We start from the raw sequence: 16203 nt of genomic DNA on the forward strand, positions 1-16203 counted from the left end.
AACATTGCTCTAGAGGTTCAAACTAGGGCAATAAAATGAAATAAAAGAATCAAGATTGGAAAGAAAGAAGTAAAACTCTCTTCATCTGCAGATGACATGACCTTGTATATACAAAATCCTGAGAAACCCACTAAACAACTCTTAGAACTAAAAGAGAAGGTTAAGGGACAGAAGATCAACAGGCAAAAATCAACTGCATTTCTATACAGTTGCAATGAACAACCCAAAAATGAAACTAAGAAAACAATTCAATTTACAATAGCATCCAAAAGAATAAAATACTTAGGAATAAGTTTAATAAGAGAAGTATACAATTCTTATACTGAAAACTACAAAACATTGTTTAAAAAAATTAAGAAGATCTACATAAATAGACATCCCATGTTCATGGATCAGCAGACTTAATATTGTTAAAATAGCACTACTCCCCAAATCGATCTACAGTTTCAACGAAAGCCCTATCAAAATCCCAGGTGGTTTCTTTGCAGAAATTAACAAGCTCATCCTAAAATTAATATAAAAATTCAAGGGATCCAGAATAGCCAAAATAATCTAGAAAAAGTTTTGCCAATTACAAAACGTACTATAAAGCTATAGTAATCAAGATGGTGTGGTACTGGCATAAGGGTAGACATAAAGATGAATGGAACAGAATCAAGAGACCATAAATAAACCCTTATATCCATGGTCAACTGATTTTCCACAAGGTTGCCAAGACAACTTAATGGGGAAAGAATAGTCTTTTTTGATAAATGGTGCAAGGACAACTGGATGTCCACATGTAAAAGAGTGAATTTGGGGCCCTACCTCAGACCATATATAAAAATGATCTGAACAGACAGTTCTCCAAAGAAGATATACAAATGGCCAACAAGCACATGAAAAGATGCTTGATATCATTAGCCATCAAGGAAATGCAAATCAAAACCACAGGAGATACCATTTCACACTCACTAGGATGGCTATAATGAGAATGAGACATAATAACAAGTGTTGGTGAGGATGTGGAGAAACTATATGAATGGGTAAAGTGTGGTATTATCCATACAATAGACTATATTATTACACTAAAAAGGAATGAAGTACTGACACATGCTACACATGGATGAACCTTGAAAACATTATGCTAAGTGAAAGAAGCCAGAAAAAACAAACCTCATATTGTATGATTCCATTTATATGAAGTATCCAGAATAGGCAAGTCCATAGAAAGCTGTTGGGGGGGGGGGGCGGTTGAGGGAGGAAGGGGAGTGACTGTTAATGAGAATCGGGCTTTTTGGCCAGGCAGTGAAAATGTTCTAAAATTGACTGTGGTGATGTCTGCGTAACCCTGAATATACTAAAAACCACTGCATTGTATGCTTTAAATACATGTACGTCTCCGTCCCTTCCAGCCCCAGGCAAACACTAATCTACTTTCTGTCTCTACAGATCTGCCTGTTCTGCACTTCATTTCTTTTTATTGTTGAATAACATTTCATGTTTGCAAATACCACATTTTGTATATCCATTCATCAACTGATAGACATTTGGGTTGTGTTCACTTTTTGGCTGTTATGAACATCGCTGCTATGAACACTTGTGGACATGTTTTCATTTCCTGGGTATACACCTAGGAGTGCAAATGTTGGATCATATGGTAACTCTATGTTTAACCTTTTGAGAACAGCTAGACTGTTTCCAAAGTGGGTGTACCATTTTATATTCCCATCAGCAATGTATGAGGGTTCCGATATCTCTGCATGTGCACCAACATGTGACATTCTCAGTCTTTTTGATTATAGCCATCCTACTGGGTGTGAAATGGTAACCAGTGGTTTTGACTTGCATTTCCTTGATGGCTAATGATGTTGAACATCTCTTCATGTGTTTACTGGCCTTTGTGTATCTTCTCTGGAGAACTGCCCTTTGCCATTTTCAATTGGTTTTTTTAAAAATGATTACTGAATTGCGTCCTTTGAAGCACATGTTTTTAATTTTTATGAAGTCCAACTTATTTTCATTTGACTGCTTGTGACATATCTTTTTTTCCTCACACGTGCAACACTATTTATTTTTACCACCACAAGCTTTATATAATGCATTCTAACCTAGAGAAGAACATGTCCCTTAAAAAAAAAAGTCTGGCTGCATTAATTAGAACCACACAAAATCAGGGATCTAGAGTTTAAGAGATTCAAAGTGGATAAATTTGAGAATGATCAGCATAGAGGTCGTTGCTAAAGTCTTGGGAATTGATGACGCTAGGGATGATCTGCTGAGTGAGCAAAGAGGAAGGGGGAAAGAGCCCCACTAAACCACAACCAAGGTGAAGGTGTGGACCAAAGAAGAGTCCAGTGGGAAGATCCCTGGAAGGAACGGATCAGCACGGAAAAGGGTTGTTCTCTCCTGACACATAAAGCAGAATCCTGGTCAGAACCATGCCTTTTACATGCCTACACTGTGCATATTAAAACTGGGGGAATGGGGCTTCCGTGGTGTCGCAGTGGCTAAGCATCCTCCTGCCAATGCAGGGGACACGGGTTCGAGCCCTGGTCCAGGAAGATCCCACATGCCACAGAGCAACTAAGCCCGTGCACCACAACTACGGAGCCCGTGCTCTAGAGCCCGCGAGCCACAACTACTGAGCCCGCGTGCCGCAACTACTGAAGCCCATGCACCTAGAGCCTGTGCTCCACAACAAGAGAAGGCACAGCAATAAGCCGGCGCACCACAATGAAGAGTAGCCCCCACTCGCTGCAACTAGAGAAAAGCCCGCGTGCATCAACGAAGACCCAATGCAGCCAAAAATAAATAAAAGTAAAGTAAAATAAAAATAGAACTGGGGGAAGCCCCCCCCCCAGCCGGACAGTGGGTTTTACTTTATACAAGCATTGATAGCAAGCACTCCCACTCTGCTGCCAGGTAAATCAGTTACCTTCTGAGAATTCTGACACTTCAAGCCTTCTCCCTCCTAATACCTTTGCTTCTGCCCTCAGACCCACCACCATGCAGGAGGGGTGTGGTAGCAAATAAAGATAACAATTTCCTGCTAGCCGGGCTGTGACGCAGAGACAGAGGTGGAGCCTTGAAGGGGAGGCCAAGCAGAAGGAGGAGGATTTACAGGTGGAGGAAAAGTGAGCCTGTTGGCTGAGGGGCGGGAGCACACTGAGAACAAGTCCAAGGACGAGAGAATGGGGCTGCATCTGAAGAGGCCGGAGGGTGAGGGGTGGGATCCAGCCCTGAGACATATCCAGTGTCATCTGTCATTATTTGCTGACATTTCTTCTGGTCTGTCTTATCTACACACACTCAAACGCAGATGTCTTGTCCCATTCCACCCTACCCTCCAAAGAGGCTGAAAGGGTGTGCCATCTATACCCTCTCCCTCTCTGCCAAGGAAACAAACATTACGTTTTTTTCAACAACCAGATCAAAACTGGTCTTGTCTGACCATCCCTAAATAAGCCTAACTTTTCTCTTGACTTTTCCTGGAACCTACCTAGACCTATAAACTGGCTTTCCAGCCAGTGGATGTAGGTAGATCTTTTCTTCCCCAACCAGCCTGGAAGCTCCTCAGGCAAGAACAGTCATCTCTGCTGTCATCAACAACCCCTTTTCACCAATAACCCCACTGGTAAGTAGTGTTGGAAAATCGACAGGAACTTCATATTTTTACTCCTTCACACACCACCTCTCTCCTGCCCTGACACCCCTCCCCGAAGTTAGGTCCATTTTGAAATTCCCGTAACAACGATTCGTGTTGACTGGACATCTCCACCAGAGGAGACCCCAAATCACTCTGCCCAGCACAGACACTCCTTATGTGATACTACTTCTGTATGTTAGAAATGTTCCATAATAAAAGAAATTTTGTTAAATCAATGTACCCAGAAAATATTCTAAAATTAGATGATAATGGTTGCACAACTCTGAATATACTTTAAAAGACGCAATAAATTATACATTTTAAATGGGTGAGTTGTATGGTAGGTGAATTATATCTCAGTAAAACTGTTCAAAAAACAAAATCAGTATGTCCAAAAGCAAGCTCATCCCCTCCCTACTCACCCCAGCCCCAAACCCCTAGGTGGCAGCACACTCCTCCTAGCCCATTCAGCTGCCTACGCTGGAACCTGAGTTATTTTCAACTCCCCCTTCTCCCTCGATCCTCATGTCCAACCCATCGCCACTCTGGCTGATTTACTGCCCCAGTATTTCAGGCCTCCATCCACTCCTTTTTCGTCCTTCACTCGTTGGTTCAGGCTGTATCAGGTCCGTCTCACCGTAACTTATACGGCAGCCTCCTAGCTGGGCTTCCTCCCTGCTTTCTCGTCTCCCTCAAACCCACCCTCTGCAGAGCTCCAGGACTGTCCATCTAGAAGACAAGTGTGGCCATGTCATTTCCCTACTAAAAACTTTCAATCCCCTCCCACGTCCCCCCGCCAGGAGAAGTCAAGCCCTTAATACAAGACACAAGGTCTCCACAAAGAGGTTTCCATCCTCATGTCTCCCCCACTCGAACATCGCTCAGCCCTGTCTGCCTCACATTTTATATTCCAGTAACACTGAACTGTTCCGCTGTTGACTGGGCGCCATGTAACTTATGTTTGTGCTGCTCCCTCTATCTGGGATGTTCTTCCTGCAGGCAGATTACCCCTAATCTTCTGCCTGATTTAACTGTTCTCTAAGACCTGGATTACTACAAAGTCACCCCCTCCCCTAATCATAGAAAGCCCCAGTCTCCTCAGCTGGGTGAAGTTACCTTTCTCTGTGTCCCCATTATACCCTGTGCACCTCTCCACCACTGTGCCCATCAAATCGTATTACAATTCTGTGTGTGTGTATATTTGTCCCCTCCCCCAGCGTGTCCAGTCTCTGACAGCGGGGATCACTTTATCCTCCGTACCTAGCGCAGGGCTGGCACGGTACCCCCCATCCTCACTTCTACTCCCATTTAATCTTTAACCATTGCAGTCCGGCGCTCCCTCAGTGCCTGTGATCTCCTGCCAGCTCCTGGAACTTTCTGCTGCACTGAATACCTGACCACACACTGCTCCTCAAAGCTCTGTTCTCTGGGTTTCCAGGCCTCCAGTCTCCCCTATTTTTCTGTTGCCCTCCTCCTCCACCTCAGTGGACGGTCACCCTGGATCCTCTTCTCATTCTCTAAGCACTCCCTGAGCACTGTCACCAGCTTCAAGCACCCATATTCTGAAACTTCCACATCAGTATCATCAGCCCTGACTTCTCTCCAAGGCTCCCAGCTCAGACCTGCAGCTGCCGCCTGAACGTCCCAACCATGATGCGCCTCAGACACCTTACACTCCCTGCCCTGCACGGCTCTGCCTTCCAGACGTGGGTGAGTGGTGCCCATCACTGTCCAGCCAGCTTCCCAAGCTGGAAATCCTGGGGTCTTCTCCTTGCTCATCTCCAAACCCCATGCCCTTGATCAATCCCCATTCAAATTCTATTGATTTTGCCTCAGAAATTTCTCTTAAATCCAGACCCTTCTCTTCCATCACACCTGTCACTGCCTTAGTTTAGGCTCTCATCACATTACTGCCATATCATCTGTCTCTTTGCCTTACTGTGGTTACACACAAAGTCTGTTCCGCCTAAGGGGAAAAAAAAATAAAAGAAAACCGTTAACTACTAGATAATATGTGCACACAGTAAAAAAAATTCAAATGATTAAAAGAAACACAATGAAATCTCCCACCCCTTGAGGCAACCCCTGTTGTATATACAAGAAGAAAAAGTATGTTATCTCATAAAACCTTTTGCAATTAGTAGATGCAGAGACAGACAATGAAATTGACGTTGAAACTTTCAGCCAACCAAAGTGAAAAAGTTGACCTACTTGGTCTGGAGGGGAAGGAGTAGGTCAAATACCAAGCCAGGCAGGGCCTAATCCTGCAATCAGAAGGCAGAGGTGGGAAAGGAGGGCCCTGTTTTTGACAAGAGACCTGTCAGGATGCCTTCACATAAAAACACTGACTTGTGACTTTTAAAATGCTCTCTTCTCACCTCATTTCTGTTCCGTGTGAAGTACTGGGTTGGCCAAAAAGATCTTATGGAAAAACCCTAACGAACTTTGTGGCCAACCCAATAATTCTGAAGTAATGAGATGAGTGCCAGGATTCTGGAGGCTCACTTTGCCCACTGGGTAGTGCCCTGCCCAGGAGAACCTCAGTTTATGATTTTATCATACAATGAACTACTGCTCTCTCTGGAAGCAGTCGGTACTGAGCTCTCTGAAAGGACCATCAAGCTGTTTCCACTACCTTGAGGCCCCTCCCCTGGGACTTGACTGACAAAAGGCAGCGAGTTCTTCCTACTCCAGTGCCCTCTCTTCTCTGGGGTACTCCTTAACCAGCGAGGCAGTCAGAAACTCCCCTGGCTCTCCAAAGTACTCTGGTCGCAACTCTATTTCCATTTTTTCCTAATTTAGATGAAAAAAAAGAAAAGTCAACAACATCAAAGAATATCTTAAAGCAAATCCCAGCAACCTACAATGATTTTCATTTTGTATGATACCTTCTGTATATATAATATACAGATCATCCCTGACTCACCATGGAGTTATGTTCCGATCAACCCACTATAAGTTGAAAATATCATAAGTTGAGAATGCACTTGATACACCTAACCTACTGAATGTCATAGCTTAGCTTCGCCTACCTTAGACGTGCTCAGAACACTTACAGTATTAGCCTACAGTTGGGCAAAACCGTCTAACCCAAAGTCTATTTACAATAAAGTGACTATCTCATGTAATTTATTTATTTAAATTTTAAAAAAAAATTTTAATTAATTAATTAATTAATTTTTTTTGCCACACTGCACGGCATGTGGGATCTTAGTTCTCCAACCAGGGATTGAACCCACATCCCCTGCACTGGAAGCATGGAGTCTTAAGTACTGGACCGCCGGGGAAGTCCCCTCGTGTAATTTATTGAATACTGCACTGAAAGTGAAAAACAGAATGGCTGCCTAGGTACAGAATGGTTGTAGGTGTGTTGGCTGTTTCCCCTCGTGATTGCCTGCAATACAGCCATCAGGGTAATGAACTGACAGGCATATTTTAGGAGTGTTCCAAGGATAGGAATGGGGACAGAAGAGCTATAGAGTTCTCACCCTGAGAAAGTGCTCTAACCTTTCTGAGTCTCTATAAAAACCAGAGCACCCACTTGAGGACTAACCACACAAGTAAGGTGATAGACAGTGCCTGGCACAGAGCGTGCACTTAGCAGACACGAGCTGCCTCCTCCTTACCTGTAGATGTGGGTCAGGGGACTGCCAGGAAAAAAGACAGGGACTGTGTTAAGTTGAGCAAAGCAGTCAAAGGCACAAGGAACAGAAAACGCTGATGCATCCCAAGCCTGGGGAAGCAATCACTGCCCCCGCCATTTAAGGGCCCCCTCCTGCTTAAGCTCTGCCTACTGGGTGCGCCCTGCCTGGGAAAACCAACTCATTTTATGATTTTCCAATAAATTACTGCTATCTCTGGATCCAGTCAGCTGTGAACTTGAATTTCCCCAGAAAACACATTCTCAGTAGAGGCAAAGGCTTCTGTGGTTCTCCACTCTGAGGACACTAAGCCTGGTGGTGCAAAGCCAGAATGCAGACTCAGGACCACATCTAACTGAAAGTTCAGGCAGCTCCCAGCTGGGAGGAAACTGAATGTTCAGCCCAAGCTGCCCATTATCTGAGTCCAAGGGTCCCAGCTGATCTCAGCATTAGCCTCTAACCAAGAAGAGGTTACGTAATTCCTGTAAGTTTCAGAATTCTTATGAATTTTGAAGCAAGGCCCAGTACCCTAAACCTTCTGGGTCCTAGAACCCTCTTTTTTCCACTTAGATGGCCACACTTTCTATTTCTACCCACAAGGGGAACCACTGTTCTGATATTTTCCACTACAGACTAGTTATGCCTATTCCAGAATTTCACAGAAACATAATCATGCCATCCATATTCTTTAGTGTCTGGATTCTTTCACTTAATGTGTTTTGAGATTCATCTGTGTTGCTGTGTGTATCAGGAGTTTGCTTCTTTCTATTGCTGAGTTGCACCTATTGTATGAACAAACTGGTTTGTTTAACCTGTTCTCTCTGAATAGCATCTATTTCCACTTTTGGTCATTATGAATAAAACTGCTATGAGCAGTCATATGTGATTCTTTTTAAACACACATATTCATTATTCTTAAGTAAATATTTAGGTCTGGTAAATAGCACTCTTAATTTCCCTTTGGGAAACCACCCCTCACCTTGGCTCCAAGGCTGTGTATACCACCTGGGCCCATGAAAATATTATATTCTCCCTGACCACCATGACTGGTTCAGGAAGAGATATGTGACCCAAATCAAATCTGGACAAAATCAATTTCAGATCTTTTGCTAGAGCTATCTGCAAAAAGATAACCTCTTTCTGTTGGTTAAGAGTAGCATGGAGGGCTTTGCTGGTGGCGCAGTGGTTGAGAGTCCGCCTGCCGATGCAGGGGACACGGGTTCGTGCCCCGGTCTGGGAAGATCCCACATGCCGTGGAGCGGCTGGGCCCATGAGCCATGGCCGCTGAGCCTGCGCGTCCAGAGCCTGTGCTCCGCAACAGGAGAGGCCACAACAGTGAGAGGCCCACGTACTGAAAAAAAAAAAAGAGTAGCATGGAATATGACCCAGCAATTCCACTAATGGGCATATACCCTGAGAAAAACCATAATTCAAAAAGAGTCATGTACCACAATGTTCATTGCAGCTCTATTTACAATAGCCAGGACATGGAAGCAACCTAAGTGTCCATCGACAGATGAATGAATAAAGAAGATGTGGCACATATATACAATGGAATATTATTACCCAGCCACAAAAAGAAACGAAATTGAGTTATTTGTAGTGAGGTGGATGGACCTATAGCCTGTCATACAGAGTGAAGTCAGAAAGAGAAAAACAAACACCGTATGCTAATACATATATATGGAATCTAAAAAAAAAAAAAGGTTCTGAAGAACATAGGGGCAGGACAGGAATAAAGACGCAGACGTAGAGAATGGACTTGAGGACGTGGGGAGGGGGAAGGGGAAGCTGGGACGAAGTGAGAGAGTGGCATGGACATATATACACTATCAAATGTAAAACAGGTAGCTAGCTAGTGGGAAGCAGCCGCATAGCACAGGTAGATCAGCTTGGTTCTTTGTGACCGCCTAGAGGGGTGGGATAGGGAGGGTGGGAGGGAGCCGCAAGAGGAAGGAGATATGGGGATATATGTACACATATAGCTGACTCACTTTGTTATACAGCAGAAACTAACACACCACTGTAAAGCAATCATACTCCAATAAAGATGTTTAAAAAAAAAAAGTAATTATACTCCAATAAAGATGTTTTTAAAAAAGAGTAGCATGGAAGCCTGGAACTGATGGAGGCTTTTACCTGCCTGAGGGAGAAATCAACATGGACAAAAGCAGAGCTGAGAAGACACAGAAAATATTGGTGACATAGTTTAGGCTTCTGGATACAGCCATGCCTGAAGCTGATGCATCCAGGACTCCAGATACAGTCAACAGATACTCCTTTTCTGCTTAGACTAGTTTGGGTTACCTTTTTGTTACCTGCAACTGGGAAGTTTGACTAAAAAGAGGTAATTCTTGGAGACAAAGGCTTGAGGTGGAAAGCACATACCAGCTGCTAAACACCCAGCTTAAAACTGTTCTCTGACCCTCTACTAGCAGCCAAGGCCTCATACAAACAAATGCAAACATCCTACACTTAAACCACTCTAAAAAGAATCCCACAGGACTCAAGACAATAAAAGCTTTGTTATGAGTCAAAGGGAAGCAAAGCATCTAAGACTCTACACTCAGATCCCATACCCTCAATTTAGCCACCATCAGTAAGAAGCTACATTAATCAATTAGTTTTTTTTAAAAAATTAAGACGATGATTTCCACTTACCCCCCCCCCACCCCCGCCCAGTACCTACCATGCTTCTGTACCGAAGCTTACACAGGTGATTCTCCTTTAAACCTACATCAATGCTACAAGCCCACCTTCTTTACAGCTGGGGAAACTGAAGTTCAGACAGGTTAAGTTATGCTGGTAACTCAGGAAATACAGGTAGTTGAGCTGGGATTGCAAGTCTGCAAACTATAAAATCTATGCTCTTCCTCCCAATTCTAAGTTTTGTCACAACTTCAGCATATTCAATAGCAAAAGAGATCATGGAAGTAGAAGCAATTTGTCTACTGTAAACTGCCAATCAACTGTTAGGTTATTACGATTACACTGAAAGTATCACCAGCAAGACAGTGATTCATTGTGCCATCTGAAAAAAAAAGAGGTAGGAAAATAAAGGTAACAATGACAGCTATTCCTGATTACCTACCATGTGCTAAGCACTCTTGCGTAGATTATCCTTTTTAACAATCCTGCAAAGTACTGTTCATAGTACTGAGGAAACTTGAGTCTTGGAGAAATAAATGACTTTACCAAGAAAACACAAACAATAAGTGGAAGAGGTGGGATTCAAATTCAGGTTTGTCTGACTCTGCAACCTAAGCCTTAAGGGCTCAAACAACTTAGTATCAACATCCAACTCCCACTGGTTCAGTGTTCACCATTCTACCTTCCTCTCCACAGATACAGTGACCACAAATCCTGAAGTGACATAAATTGGGTATTTTTTCTGAGGCAGATGACTCATCAAAATTCCAAGTGAGATTCATTTTTAAAACCTTTGTAAGAATCTTTGTATATAAATTTAGAAATCAGAAAAAAAGGACTTTGACTTAACATCCCTGCTTCTAGCTCCAGAAAATTGGTCTCTAAAACTATGGACTCTAATTGGACCTACCCACTGAGAAAAGGGTGCCTCGTGGTGGGCCAGGTGTTTATAAAATGGACACTCTGGTTTACCAAACACTTCCAAGGCACTGCTTCAGATCCTGGAGGGCACCTCTCAACTGACCTACAATATCCACGCCGAAAAATCCCAGGGCCCCAGCCTCAAACAAGCACAGGCTTTTATGCTTCTGTTATGCCTGCCTGAAATGCCTTTGATCCTTCCCCCTCTTCCCCTCTGGATCTCTCAAATTTACTCGTTTTTCAGGGTCCAAATCAAATGGCAGCAAAATTAACACTTTTACAGCAGTACTTGCCAACCTTTTTCACACCATGGCACTCAGAGAACACAGTATTTGTATGGCATACTAGGATAGAAGGACAAAGCTGCTTATAGCCAGAAACAACTGGCAGGGAGATCTGGCTGTCCCAGGCCCCTCTCATCTGCCCTGATGCCAAGGGCAACCAAAACTTCCAGAAACTTCCAAAACACGGTACACCAACTTCCGTTCTGGCACCTGTCACACATACACCCGGCGACTAATTGTTTCACTTGTCTCTCCTGCCACACCTCTTAGAAGAGAGGGATGCAGTTTTATTTATCTTTATATTCCCAGCAACTAGCACAGGGCCTGGCACCTACCAAGTCCTCAAAATAGACTGCAAAACTGAACTGAATCCTGGAAACCTCTTAGAAACACTGCAACAATTCTGAACCTGGGCTGTTCAACACCTTCTCCTCCCGGACCGCAGAAAACAAATTAGTTGTAACCAATATCCTCTTAAGAGGGATTGTCTACTTACCACCTATGGAGAAAAGGTACTTTCCCTTTGTAAATTCATTCATTCATTCATTCATTAACATTTATCAAGCACCTACTCTGTGCCAGGCATGAGGGGTATACAGCAGTGAATGAGACAAACAGCCTTGATCTTAGGAAACTTACAGTCCAGAAAGGAACACAGATATTAAACAGTTTGGTATACTTAATTGTAGGTGAAATAAACACTCTAAAAGGGATGGATCAGAATACATAAATGGCTAAATCTGAATAAATGACAGAGAACGCCAAAAATGAAAACAGAAATTCTCAGGCAGAAAGGACTGACCAAATACCAAACATACCTACAATTGGACACCCAGGAGTGAAACTTCAAAGCCTCAAGGATAAATATGTGCTGACTGATGGAGGAGGAGAGAGAGGAAGCAAAAGACACCTACAATAACTCAAGGTCCTTGGCCTAAGCAACTGGAAGAAAGAGAAAACTGAGCAAGGCGAAAGGTAAAACTCAAAATTTCAGGAAGAGCAATGACTTGAAGGCAGAAATTTGAGAGTTAAGCACAGTAGGCGGTATTTATATTTAAAGCCCAGGAAGTGAACACTGAACAGATATCTAGGATGACGCTTTGGGGCAGTACAACCATTAAAAGTAAGGAAGAGCAAGAATCAGCAAAGTCAGAGAGAGCTGAAGCTAAAGACGAGAATGTTCCACAAGGCCAACAAAAAACGCGTTTCCATTAAAGACAGTGACTAACTGCATCAAATACTGCTAGGGGTCTCAGAACTTAACACTGAATTTGGCGACCTAGAGATGATCGGTGGCTTTGACAAGGCTCTATTTCAGAGGAGGGGTGGGGGCCAGGCCTGAATGGAGTGGGTTTGGAGGAGAAAAGGTGCTGGTGAATACAGGTTGAAATTTTGGCTGCAAACAGGGGCAGAGAGATGAGCCACCGGGAGGAATGTGAAGGAAGAATGAGGTTGTTTGGTTAAGATGAGCACATCTTGAGCAAATAACAGAAGCTGCCAAGGTTCGGGGCCCATCCTCTGCCCTCGTCTTCTCGCACCTGGGCTGGGTACCCCACCTCTCCCGGCCACCAAGCCAAGCTCCACGTGGGGCTGCTTCCCACCTCCGCAGGGCGGGCGGCGCAAGCGCAGGCCTTACAGAAGGCCTGCGCCAGCCCTCCCTCCCTCCCCGCGCCCCGCCTCTCCCCGCCCAGGGCGCGTGCGCACCGCCCCTCAAGAGCCGCCTCAGCAAAGCCCGGGAATGGGGATCTTCAGCCCTCCGCTCCCGCCATTCTCCGGGCGGGGTGGGCGAAGGCTGGGGGGTGTCCCAGACCGCGACCCATAGCCACCTACCGAGCCACGGGTGGAAAAGCACGTCGCGCTGGAAACTGCGACAGCGGGAGCAGGCGCGCGGTCGCTCGAATGCTTTTCAAAGTCTGCGGATAACAACGCGCTTGCGTTCGAAGATTCGCGGCAGGGCGAAAATCACACACGCTTTTTTGCCTTTTATGAGCTTGGTCGCAGCGCGGAGGACCTCTCTACGCATGCGCTGTCTTCCTCTGTGACATGCCGCGCTGCCCCTTGGGAAATGTAGTTTTCAGTTTACACACTGTTCCCGACTCAACTGAACCTTATTTTACCAAACCAGGGTCCTTGTGTGATTTCAATATCCTCTCCCATTCCCCAATAAATGCCTCTATAAAACAATAATACTTTTTTTAAACGAGCAGATTGTTGATTGAAGTGGGAGCAGTGGGCATATGAGAATTCTCTGTACTTTCTGCCTCGATTTTGCTGGAAACCTAAAACTGCTCCAAAAAATAAAGTTTATTTTTAAATTCTTTAAAAGCAAATAGAAACAAGCAGATCTGTAGACCCAGAAATCATGCTTTTAGGGAATCTTCCCAGGAATGTACTACAGTTGGGTGAGCAAGTATTTAACTACAATGGTCTACATCCTAGCATCTTGTAATTTCTTACATAACCCCTACCAAAGTTTATAATTATATATATTTTTCGATTATTTGATACACTTGCCAGCTCAATAAAGTCAGGATCATCTGTTTTAGTCACCTATGTATTCCAGCTACCTAGCATAGTGCCTGGTATATAATAGGCCTTCAATATTGTTTTATTCATTAGAAGAATCTCAGACATCAACACAAACTGTTTCAGTCCAAAACTTAATGCATCATTTTCTTCCTGCAAGCTTGCTTTTCTTTCTGTGGTCTCTCAATAAATGGCATGACCATCTACCCAGTCTCAGCTTTATATCCTGCATTTTATGAGGCTTATGCTAGCAAGGATTTCACATTTTTGTGTTTGTAGGAGTCTCAGAAGCTATTTCTCCTGAATGTCAAATACCAACTTCAGATTCTCCTCAGGGGAGATTTGGCACTCACAACTTTTTGTTTGTTTGACTTTAATTTCTTATGTTTCCTACAATAAACATGTATCACTTAAAATGTATCACCTGATTAATTTTTAAAAGTGTTTTAGAGTGTTGCCCATATTGTAAGAGGTAGCTCTGTCCTCCCCTCCACATCCAGATTTCTCAAAAGAATCATCTGTCCTCAGTTTTCATTTTCTTACCTTCCACTTGGCAGCAATGGCCCAAGCCGGCAGCTGGGAGTTACCCTTGATATCACATTTTCCTTCCCAGCCCATATTCAGTCCATCACTAAGTGTCTGCAGTTCACATTTGTTGGGCACTTACTATGTATCAGGTACTGTCATATAGGAGAAAGTTAGAACTGTGGAACTGACCAGAACACTCCCTTTGTCTGGGCAGCATAGTTCCGTCCTGTGAGAAAGCTACAGCATGGCAAAGAAATCTGGGCCTTCTTCATCTATCCGTTAAGTCTCATCACTTCAGAGCAACACACCTGAAATGCTTTTCCAAAGAGCCTTGAAAAGTCACAGCAACCTTCACTGACGGTCTCTTCAAGGGCATGTGGAGAGAGTTACATACCATACTTTCCTAACAATCCCTTTACAAATTCCTCCCTTGACGCAGAGTTCCACTGCTGAGGGCCATGCTCACATCCTTCTCTGCTCTTTGGTTTCTCCCCCTTCAGGATTGGCTTTTTACATGGTTGCTTCAGGCACCTTCTATGTAAAGCCAGCCTCCAATCTCTCAGATTGTCCCTGTTCATGCTCACCCATCACCCACTTAAGCAAAACAAAAAGCTCTCTTCAACCTGACCTCATGTGGCAGGCAGGTGGGAGATATTGTAATTACTGTACTCGCATTTAATGGTGGTTTTCCTTGACACAGACAAAAAAAACATATCATGACCAGAAGGTGGCATAGTATGCATGGAACCCAATGGAGGAAAGGGATGAAATAAACTGACACTTAAAAATTTCCTTTCGGAATTCCCTCGTGGTGCAGTGGTTAAGAATCCGCCTGCCAATGCAGGGGACACGGGTTTGAGCCCTGGTCCGGGAAGATCCCACATGCCGCGGAGCAACGAAGCTCGTGCACCACAACTACTGAGCGTGTGCACCCTAGAGCCCACGCACTGCAACTACTGAGCCCACCTGCTGCAACTACTGAAGCCCGTGCACCTAGAGCCCGTGCTCCACAACAAGAGAAGCCACCGCAATGAGAAGCCCGCGCACCGCAACGAAGAAGAGCCCCCACTCACCACAACTAGAGAAAGCCCGCGCGCAGCAACAAAGACCCAACGCAGCCAAAAATAAATTTAAAAAAAAAAAGTAGATGATTTAGGTCAGTTCACAGACAATGACCTCTTTATTGACTGCACCAGAGTGTCAGGCTGCTCCCATTGCCCCCTCCCGTCACTGACAAAGTGACCCCTTATCGTCCCTTCCACATTTAAGAGCTCTATGGCACGACCTGATTGATATAAAAATTTTAACTTAAATGGAAATCTATACTATGAAGTGATTATTCCTCTAAAAAGACATTTCAGGCAAATCAAAACTACAATGAGGCGCCTCTGGTACCACACCAGTCAGAATGGTCATCATTAAAAAGTCCACAAACAATAGGTGCTGGAGAGGATGTGGAGAAAAGGGGACCCTCCTACACTGTTGGTGGGAATGTAAATTGGTACAGCCACTATGGAGAACAGTATGGAGGTTCCTCAAAAAACTAAAAGCAAAGTTGCCATATGATCCGGCAATCCCACTCCTGGGCATATATCCAGACAAAGCTCTAATTTGAAAAGATACAAGCACCCTTATGTTCATAGCAGCACTATTCACAATAAGACATGGAAACAACCTAAGTGTCCCATCGACAGATGAATGGATAAAGAAGATGTGATGTATATATATATATATATATATATATATATCTCACAATGGAATGCTTCACAATGGAATGCTACTCAGCTGTAAAAAAGAATGAAATAATGCTGTCTGCAGCAACATGGATGGACCTAGAGATTACCATATTATACTAAGTGAAGTAAGTCAGATAGCGAAAGACAAATACCATATAACATCACTTACATGTGGAATCTAAAATATGACCCAGGGACCTCCTGGTGGTCCAGTTGTAAAGAATCCGCCTTCCAATGAAGTGGACGTGGGTTCGATCCCTGGTCGGGGAACTAAGATCCCACATGCCTCA

General features: G+C 44.0%; 1 protein-coding gene across 3 annotated transcripts in view; it reads right to left on the reverse strand.

Moving 5' to 3' along the window:
* The window catches only part of SGF29 (SAGA complex associated factor 29), a 31176-nt gene extending 17728 nt beyond the window's left edge, over positions 1-13448 (reverse strand). Inside the window, exons 1-2 of one of the 3 annotated variants that reach the window (XM_022588379.3) lie at positions 12954-13439; positions 6264-6421 (exon numbers count right to left, since the gene is read on the reverse strand). The gene's annotated coding sequence lies outside the window, so the exon portion shown is untranslated. Of the gene's footprint in view, positions 1-6263; positions 6422-12953 lie in introns of all 3 variants that reach the window. The other 2 variants (XM_022588378.3, XM_089895938.1) reach the window with 2 other exon arrangements.
* Between the last annotated feature and the right edge of the window lie 2755 nt (positions 13449-16203).

This window comes from Delphinapterus leucas, chromosome 15 (assembly GCF_059928025.1).
Source record: "Delphinapterus leucas isolate spDelLeu-1000000601 "Yukka" chromosome 15, BTC_Dleu_Yukka2, whole genome shotgun sequence".
Classification (NCBI taxonomy): Eukaryota; Metazoa; Chordata; class Mammalia; order Artiodactyla; family Monodontidae; genus Delphinapterus; species Delphinapterus leucas.